The sequence below is a fragment of the Solanum lycopersicum genome, chromosome 10 (assembly GCF_036512215.1).
Source record: "Solanum lycopersicum chromosome 10, SLM_r2.1".
Classification (NCBI taxonomy): Eukaryota; Viridiplantae; Streptophyta; class Magnoliopsida; order Solanales; family Solanaceae; genus Solanum; species Solanum lycopersicum.
This window is the reverse complement of record NC_090809.1, coordinates 50,526,109-50,536,575: the sequence shown is the minus strand read 5'-3', so window position 1 is coordinate 50,536,575 and position 10,467 is coordinate 50,526,109.

Genomic DNA, 10,467 nt, shown 5'->3' with positions numbered 1-10,467 from the left:
AGGTACCTTATAGGAGCAACTATTAATGGCGCAGCCGAAAGGCTATGTCAACCCTGATTTTCCCAATTATGTTTGCCGTCTCAAAAAAGCTCTTTGTGCCTGGTATGAAGCTCTCAAATCTCACTTGACTATTAGTGGGTTTGTTAAGTCTAAATCAGATGCTTCTCTATTTATTTTCACATCTGAAACTGTCACGATGTATATTCTAGTGTATTTTGATAGTATCCTCATTACTAGGAATTACCCAGCCTTGGTCACACATGTAATCAACTCTCTGGCTTACAAGTTCTCTCTAAAGAACCTTGGCAAACTTAACTCTTTTTTGGGGATCGAAGTATGTTCCTAATGGGATTGTCTTATCACAATCCAAATACATACTTGAAATTCTCATAGATGTAGATATGACCAACTGTAAAGGAGTTATGACACCCATGTGCTCAAGCTCACCACCCAAAGCAGGCGATGGTTCACCTCATGCCGATGCAACCTTGTACTCGACGCATGATTGGTAAATTGCAATACTTATCATTCACGTGTCCTGATATTGCCTTTACAGTTAACAAACTATCACAGTTTATGTAATCCTCAAGTCTGGAGCATTGAAAAGAAATAAAAAGGGTGCTTCGATACCTTCAGGCATCATCAACGCCGTGCCTGCAAATCTCTAGCCACTCTAATAGTAATTAACATATGTACGCTGATGCTGATAAACCAGGCGATCCTATGACAGAATCTTCTCTATTTCACTATAGGTTCTCCTTCACTTTCCTCAAGATGTTCACCACATTTTTTTAGTTAGGTATTATTTGTTTTATGTGGCAACTAGAATTCTTAAGCCAGCATGCATAAATAATTATGTTCTTATCTTCTCTCTATTTCTATTCCACCATACCTCGTGCTAGACAAAAGATGGTCTAAGCAGGAACTTCCCAAACACCTCATAATAGACCATACTTAGGGTAGTGCATGAAAAGGAGATACCAATTGCACGAATTTTTGCATTTTTCCTGAGCTGTATCAGTGAACTGTAAAAAATGGTTTTATACTGTTCGTAATGGTTACATTGTCTTTCTGGTTCATTCCGGAGGAAAATCACATAATCTCGGTTATATAATTTATGCCTTGGGATACTATGGTGAAACATCTTTTTTGAACCTTGTATTGTTGTATTTACAGAGATGTCCAAGCAAGCATCATATTTCTTGATGATAACTTTGAAGTATGATATGGGAGTTTGAGTGTGATCTGTGCAGAAGGAGACACCCATCAAAACAAGATTTCCAGGATGTTGCGGCTGCCACAGTGAGTAGTTTTTGCTTTTCTTTTCATTTTATTTTAAATGACAATATCTTTATATGGGATTGAGGCATAAGTGGCTATTTTCTCTAATTTTCTTTCCACTCTACCAAGATTTATTTATAGCCTACATTATCCCCCACAAGAAACATTTTTCTCAATCTTGTATGTATTATATATATGAGTGGTTGTGATTGTCTTTTTTCTGCAAGATATCTAACTCATTTAGTAGTAACAAGTAATTATTTTATTACCTCTTAACTGGATTACATAGTGGTAGTCTTTTCTTCCTACTATGTTTAACATCGGAACAAGGAGCATCAGGTACACTTGCCACTTGCTAATTCAATCATGACTGTTTTATGTTTAAAATATTATTTTTTGTTTAAAAATTGAAAAAATTGACTATGTTTCGAAAAATTAATTAATCTTATTATTTAAGAAAAATTGACTTTCCAAATTATTGAGTCGCCACTTGATTTTTTATAAAATCGAGAAAAAATTTCAAAAGATTTAAAAACAGATTAAAAAATCAATTGAAAAGGTTCGAAGTTCAATGTACATCCCGAGAAGGTGTTAGGCCCACGGGATGCCCGCTAACTTGCGGTTGACCGGCGATTTGACTAAATGACTTTTTAAAATTTTTAAATAAGTAAAGAGAAAATTTGTTTTTAACATATTTTATTTCATTTTTGGTAATTTCTAAAGGGAATAATTAGAGGGAATTTTTAACGGGAATAACCTAAACTTTGACAAAAGTCAATAAAAAACCAACTATGAGAGTAAATGTAATAGTAAAATTTAAAATAAAAGAAGCGGCTGCCCTTTAGAAGATTACTAAGATTCTACCAAAATATTCAAACAAATAATAAATAAAGAGGAGAAATATTTGAACTTGGGCTTGATTGCCCAAATTTATTCCATTGGGCTTTGGCCCACCTGTCCTAAATTCTAATAATTACGCCCTCTTTAGCAATTTAAACATCTAGCAAAACAATGGCCTTTGGGCCAATTAAAAACTTTGTTGACAAGGGCCCTGACCCAATTTCCCCTGAAAAAAAAAGAAATAAAGAATATACACAAGATGTATACTACTGTATACGATGTATATTTAATCCATTTTTGGACTTTTTGAGCCTTGAATTTATTCGAATAAGCTTTTATTGCTTATTCACCCTGTATCTCCCACATTACTCTGCGTATTTCTACATGTATCATTTTTATCCTGTTTAACAAATGTATATCACTGCCCAAAAGTGTATACCACTGTATACGGGCTGTACCCTATGTACGTATTCATTGCCTAATCCCGTCTTTTAATTAATATCCGTATTTATAGTATATATGACTGTATATTAGTGTATACAGGATGTATATCATCCTGTTTTTCAACTTTCCAAAATTGAAAGCTCCTTTACAGCAGCACGTTTTCGGTGCTTTCTACCCAGATTTCGGGTTTGGCTTCCTGTGCACATCTTTTGGCCTGTATATTAGTGTATACAATATGTATTCAGCTGATATACAACTTCTTAAGAACTGCACTCAAATTTCTGCAATGTATTCATTGCTGTTTTCGGCATTGGCTTTGCTTCCGACCTCCCTGAACGTCAAAGGCTGACTTGATATGACTCAAGGATATGCGAGAATGGAGTCCTTGTGACTCGTTCAAGGGTGTTTATGCAAGAAAAACAAAATGATAAAGAAGGTAAGTAGCATATAATTAAAAACGGACTGATTCACACATCATTATCCATCCGAATAAATTGCAGATTACAAGAACATTAGACAAAAACAAATAAATAAATAAATAAAAAATAAAAATGAAAGGCCGAAGGAGCAGGAAAAGGACACAAAGAAACGAGACAACTGGGTCATAACCATTTGGCTTAAGAAACTAAAGCCATTCCATAAACTCAAAATCAATTATCAAAGTAACATACTCAAGGCATAAACAAAATACTATAGCATTGGCAATTAGGAACGTTGATATTTGAGTGAAACGAACAACACTAAGCAAAATACTACTTTAGCAGTACACTAAGCTAAAAAAAACACATGAATGAACTTAAAAGAAGAGAAAAGAGAATGGAGGAGTATACCTTCTTCGGAGCAGCGAACTGAGATGGAACGAGCAAAGCAGCGCTTCAACGCACAACCCCAATAATGAAAGGCTCCCGCCTCTGTTTCTTTGCTCGAAGGCTAAACTCTCTTATACTCATCCTAAAATGTTCGATACATTTTCTCTCTTTTGGCGATGACTCCTTTCAAAGAAAACTTATAACTCTCTATAAATTTCTCCTCAAGAATCCCCCCAAAATTTTTACTTCTTTTCCAACCTCCTTTTCTGAAGAAGACAGAGGGTTTATATAGAGGAGATTTTTCTTTTTGGGTTTTGGAGGATGGAGGGCGGAGAAAATCCTAGAAAAACTTGGGGTAAATTCGAGATTCCCCTCTCCTATCGAATTTGAAATCCTGCAAAGAGATAAGGATGAAAGTTGTCATCGTACTGCCCTCTAACGGAATGTACGATGGACACGCGTTGCATTGCTTCATCTGGGTGCCGATTCTTTGAGGAATTTATGCCTATGATCGTTGCCGGAAATTTACTTGTGAAGAAGGAAGGGAAAAAAAAGGTCGGGTTGACTTAATTGGGGTTGGACTTGAATTATTGGCTGGAAATTAAAAACGAAATGGACTTCGAAATGGGAATTGGTAGGCTGGAAATTAAAGTGGGCTGCTTAAAGGGAATAGGAGAGAGTGGGCTAGAAATTTAATAAAAGGGAATGGGCTTGGGGCTGTTGAGAATTATTGGGCTGAGAATAATTGAAGATAGGTGGGCTAAAAATTAAAATAAAAAAGTGGGCCTGGAAATTAAAGGGAATTTATGTAAATGGCCCAACTAAGTTAAGTTGGAAGTTTAAGAATGGGTTAATTTAATAAATAGCCAAATTGAGTTAGGATAATAAATTCGGCTAACTCTTAAATAAAACCAATTTGTATTAATTAATCAACGAACTTCTTTAATTTAGTAATATAATTATTTTAATTGTCAAATAGTGATTCAAAATATATCCATAATTTAAACTAAATTAGTTTAATAGAATACTTACTAAAAATTAAAATATTTTGAGAAATAACAGTAAAATATACCAACTATATACATACTCATATAAAATATATAGGCTATCTAAAAATTATAAGAAAAATGACAAAAGTATTCAAAATAACATAAAGTTCATATATTATTATTATTATTTTTCGCAAAATTTATAAAACTAATTATTTTAAACCGTTTGGAAAATTTAAGAAGCTCGAGATTTAATTTATACTGAGGAGGGTCGAAATTGGGTGTCAACAACTGTCCCTCATTTTACTTGGATTGATGCAAGCAATTCGAGGAAAATGAAATTGACCAAACAAATTTTGACCAACCTCATTCATCTTTAAGGGCAGGATTTGGCAAAGGGTTTAGGAATTATGGCCGAACCCTTGAAACGGGTTTCCTACATATCTCAGGCTATATGAGAATTCAGGCCACTTGTAGTTCGATAAGCTTGATTTAACGCACGACTTTGAAAGAATTCAAAAGCCACCTCGATACTGAATTATGAAGGTATCAAAATGCTCGAGAACAAAATTGGAGAGCGAATGTTGGAATACAACCGAGTTTTCATCATTGAATCCACCTACATATCCTTAAACCTTCAGGAATCAGGCTGTGTGTAGTTCAACTCGATCGGTTGAAAAGACAATCTATTATGCTAGATAACCTTCGGTTTAGGACAAGTGACAAATTAAACGAGTATGAAATGGAGGATTGTAACCTCTAAGCCATGAATGTGGCGCGCTTCACACCCATAATTAAGAGCTTACACGAACACAATTTCCAAAGGTCTTGGCGCATTGTCACTCAGATTGAAAACTTGCTTCCGACATATATCAAAATTTCCGGATGCGAGACTGAAGTTGACAGACCTAAAGGAATAACCACATGCCTTAAGATAGGGGTGTGGTTTGATTGTGGTGTAAGACTCTCCTCTGCTCGCGTCCAAAGAGTTTGACATTTCTCTTTGGACTATGTCCCAGTTCGCTGCTAAGAAAAAGTTTCACGTTGTGCTGCTTCCTTTTGATGTCGTCCGCACCTGTGATTTTTTGGAGAATTCATCCTTTTGGATGCTCTCAACAAAGACTGAGATAAAATTCGTCAGCTTAAAAATGCAATTAGGATGGGAGACGGTGTCTTTTTTACCATGTCGACACTTCATTGTTCTCCTCAATATTCAACGTCAACTCGATCAGTCTGACGTATAGCAAATAAAGCTTATGCCTGGTGTTTGCAGTATAATCTTCAATGTACTCTTCGTTTGATGTTAAAATAAATAAACGTTGATGTGATGTTGGTATTTCTTTTGACGTCATCTTTGATGCTCTTCTTGATGTTTACTTTTATTGAAAATAAAAGAATGGAGTTGAGGCCGATGGATAAATATTCCCCTTGGGATATGCGGTTTCCCTTTCTTTATCCATGCATGCCTTCTTGCGGGGCATGAATATCTTCCCGCGATACATAAATTCCTGCAAGGTATGAAATCTTCTCGCAATGCACAATTTTTGGCGAGGCATGAAATCTTCTCGGATGCACAAATTTCAACGAGGCATGGATTCTTCTCGTGATGCATATATTTCGACGAGGTATGAAGTCTTCTCGCGATGTCTAAATTTCAGCGAGGTATGAAATCTTCTCGCGATTTATAAATTTGGCAAGGCATGAAATCTTCTCGTGGCGCGTAATTACTAACTCGCGATGCATGATTTTCCGCAATGCATGATTTTCAACGAGGCATGGATTCTTCTCGTGATGCATAAATTCCAGCGAGGTATGAAGTCTTCTCGCGATGTATAAATTTCAACGAGGTATGGGTTCTTCTCGTGATGCATAAATTTCAGTGATGTATGAAGTCTTCTCACGATGTCTAAATTTCAGCGAGGTATGAAGTCTTCTCGCGATGTATAAATTTGACGAGGCATGAAGTCTTCTCATGATGTATAAATTCCAGCGAGGTATGAAGTCTTCTCGCGATGCATAAATTTTAGATGAGGTATAAAATCTTCTGGCGATGTAAAAATTTGACGAGGCATGAAATCTTCTCGTGGCACATAATTATTGACTCACGATGCATGATTTCTCGCGATGCTTGATTTTCTGTGATGCATGATTTTCCGCGATGCATGATTTCCTGCGATGCATGATTTTCTGTGATGCATGATTTTATTCCATCTGTAACGAGGTGGATGACTCGATAATATTCCAACTGTAACGAGGTGGATGCTCGATAATATTCCAACTGTAACGAGGTGGATGACTTGCTAATATTCCAACTGTAACGAGGTGGATGGCTCGATAATACTCCAACTATAACGAGGTGGATGACTTGATAATACTCCAACTTAAAAAGGTGGATGCTCGATAATATTCCAACTGTAATAAGGTGGATGACTCGATAATAGTCCAACTGTAACGAGGTGGATGGCTCGATAATATTCCAACTGTAACGAGGTGGATGGCTCGATAATAGTCCAACTGTAACGAGGTGGATGACTCGATAATACTCCAACTGTAACGAGGTGGATGCTAGATAATGTTCCAACTGTAATGAGATGGATAGCTCGATAATATTCCAACTGTAACGAGGTGGATGGCTCGATAGTATTCCAACTGTAACGAGGTGGATAGCTCGATAATATTCCAACTGTAACGAAGTGGATGCTCGATAATATTCCAACTGTAACGAGGTGGATGCTCGATAATGTTCCAACTATAATGAGGTGGATAGCTCGATAATATTCCAACTGTAATAAGGTGGATGGCTCGATAATATTCCAACTATAACGAGGTGGATAGCTCGATAATATTCAAACTGTAACTAGGTGGATGCTTGATAATATTCCAACTGTAACGAGGCGGATAGCTCGATAATATTCCAACTGTAACGAGGTGGATGCTCGATAATATTCCAACTGTAACGAGGTGGATGGCTCTATAATATTCCAATTGTAACGAGGTGGATGACTCGATAATATTCCTGCAAGATAAAAAGAAACTTGTTTATAAATCACTTGAGGCAATATAAAGAAATAGAGATAAAATGAGATGGAAGATTTTCTAGGTTTTGTTGATGAGTCCACGATGGGTGCAAGTGACGCCCTTTGTCATTCTTGACATCTTTATATAGCCATTTTTGTGACCTCAATGTTCCTGCATCCAAAGAAAAACTCTTAGTTTGAAAGACTGATTTGTGTTGGTCTTGTCTCCATGCTCCTTCTTGCAGTTGTCTTTCACGCTCGCCTGTCCTTTATATGACATATTTGATGGAATTTTTGAGGACCCACCTCAAAAATTTGTCCCGGTCTACAATATATAAGAACTCTCGTAACTTGCTCTGTTAATTCTGAGGTTGCTCATTCTGTAATTTTGAGGCCCCTCCTCAAAATTTTGTCCCAGTTTACCTCAACAAGTAACAAATGACATTTGTGGAATTATTGAGATCATCTCAAATATTCTGTCCCAGTTGCAAACTAGATTATCGTAATTTTTGAGATCCACCCAAGGCTAATCTCCGTAGAATTTTGTTCTTCTGTTTTGACTTGTTAAAGAAGTCCAACTTCAAATGAATTTTTGAGATCCTCTCAAAAATTCTGTTCCAGTTTCCACTATGAAGAGAAATGGAAATCTTACTGGGTATATGACCGAGCCGTTGTGGCGCCTACGTATCCCATTGGAGCAGGAATCAGGTTAAACATAGTTCCCCTCTCAAGGATTAACCAAAATAAAAAGTTTTGATAAAGAAACGACCGAGGCCGACATAGGCTGCCTACGTATCTCATTCTGGAGAAATCAGGTTGAACGTAGTTCAAACCAGAAATGTGCGATACATTTTCAAAAGAAAGGTATCAAAACTTCATATGCAAAATTTTGGCCAATGTTGGGCATTCTTCTTCTCGAATGAATATCTTCAAATGACTCAGTTCAGAAATGTCTTGTACTCACTCTTGAGCATCAAATATGTCATCCATTCAGGTGGTTTCCTCAATATTGATCAAGTTGTTGTTGATCATGTTTTGTATCTTGTGCTTCAGAGTTGAACAATTCTCTGTGTCGTGTCCAACGGCTCCTGAATGATAAGCACATCTGTGGTCAGCTCTGTAAAATTTTCCCAAAGGATTGGCTGGTCTTCCTTCTATAGGATAGAGCATACCCATTGCTTCCAACCTTTCATAAAGTTGTTTGAGATTCCCTTAATGGTGTAAATACTTTAGGAGCCTTCCTAAATTTTGGACGAGGAAGTTTTTTTTGATTGGCATTATGGTTTTGATATTCCCTTTGAGAAGTTGGCCTCATACGGGTAGTCGTGACCATACTTACCTCCTCCACTTTTCCTTTTGATTTATCCATATCACTAATTCTAGTGGATTTTTCATTAGATCGCAATGCGGTAAATTTGGTGAGCTTTCCAGTCTTGAAACCATCTTCCAAAGGTTCTCCCACTTTGACAATCTCGATAAATTTTTATCCCATCATACACAACATTCTTTCATAGTACTCAATCTCTTGAGTACGAATGAACATTTCAGTGATCTCACGTTCGGACATAGGAGGTTGAACTCTTGCGGCCTCCTTTCTCCAACGAAGAGCGTACTCTCGATAATTTTCTGTAGACTTCTGTTTGATCTTCTCCAAGTAGTAGCGATCTGGGGCATCTTCTATATTATGTCCAAATCTTTCTGTGAAATCCTTTGCGAGGGCATTCCAACTTTTCCATTGTTTCAGCTCTTGTGATGTAAGCCACTCTAGAGCTTCTTCACTTAGACTTCGACTGAAGAGACGCATCAATAATGCTTCATTTTTGCCAACTCCCACGAGTTGATCACAATAAACTTTCAGATGTGCTAGAGGATTTCATGTTCCATTAAAAGTGACAAACTTCGGCACTTTGAACCCTTCAGGGAGGTCGAGATTCAGATGGATGCATAAATCCTTGTAGCTCAATCCATCGACTTCAGAAATATAGTGCAACTCCTTCATGGCTTTCCTGATCTCTTCTTTCATATTCACCTTGACTACCTCTTCTTTTGACCTCCACTCTCTCTCCTGTTCCTTATAGTGATCAAGCTCGAAACAGTCGGCATAAGGTTCATTTAAAGTTGGGATTTGGAAAGTAGTCTTTTGAGGTATGGGTGGAACAATGAAGGGATTCTGGGTATTTTGAGTGGCTTGATAATTTTGGGGGAAATTTTGAGGATCGATATTTTGGTTTTGAAGATGAAGGTTTGAGAATTGTCCGATTTTGGTTTTGAGGGAGATGGAGGATTTGAAGGTTAGTATTTTAGGATGATCTGGTGCTTGACATGATGTGGTGGCATGACGGGGATTAGGGGTAGTTAAGTCAATGGTTGAAGGATTTTGAGTGGGGTTAGAGAGAAGGTTCTGAACCTGTTCCGTGCTTGAGGGAGGAAAGTGGAGTGGAGGTCTTCCATCTCTTGGAGGGTTGAACGATGAAATTGGATTAGACACATCTTGCATTCTTTGCATTTCGACCCTCATTTCGGCAATCTGTTGCATCAACTGCATAATCAATTCATTTTTATCAGCGGCGGCGGGTTGAGCCACGACAACATCATTCATGTCAATCTCATCATTGTTATCCCCCTTTATTGTCTTTTCTCTTTGCAAATTTTGATCGGGAAAGGAATCTTTAGGGGCCTTAGACCTTGTGAAATACGGATGATCAACCAACTTATCAACACAGATCAATTTTAAATACCTGACAAATGAAAAAAACTCAAAAGACCAATATGTCAAGATATCACATATAGGTGTAAACACATAAGAGTTGCTTTATTTGGAGATAAACTGGCTCACAAATATAGAGAAACCAATATAGAGAAATGGTAAAATATACAGGATTTTGTCTACTTGACTTTGGGATTAGTGAATAAAAAATATCGACTTGAGTTGAGACAAAGTTGACAGTATCTTTCATTACCGTACTTTGATTTTTGATTGAGATGTAACTCTAATTTCCTTGTAAGAGTTGGAAAAAATTTCTCAAAATTCTTTTAATTTGAAATGATGAATCTTTTTCTGATATGAGAGTAGTACTAAAGAAGAAT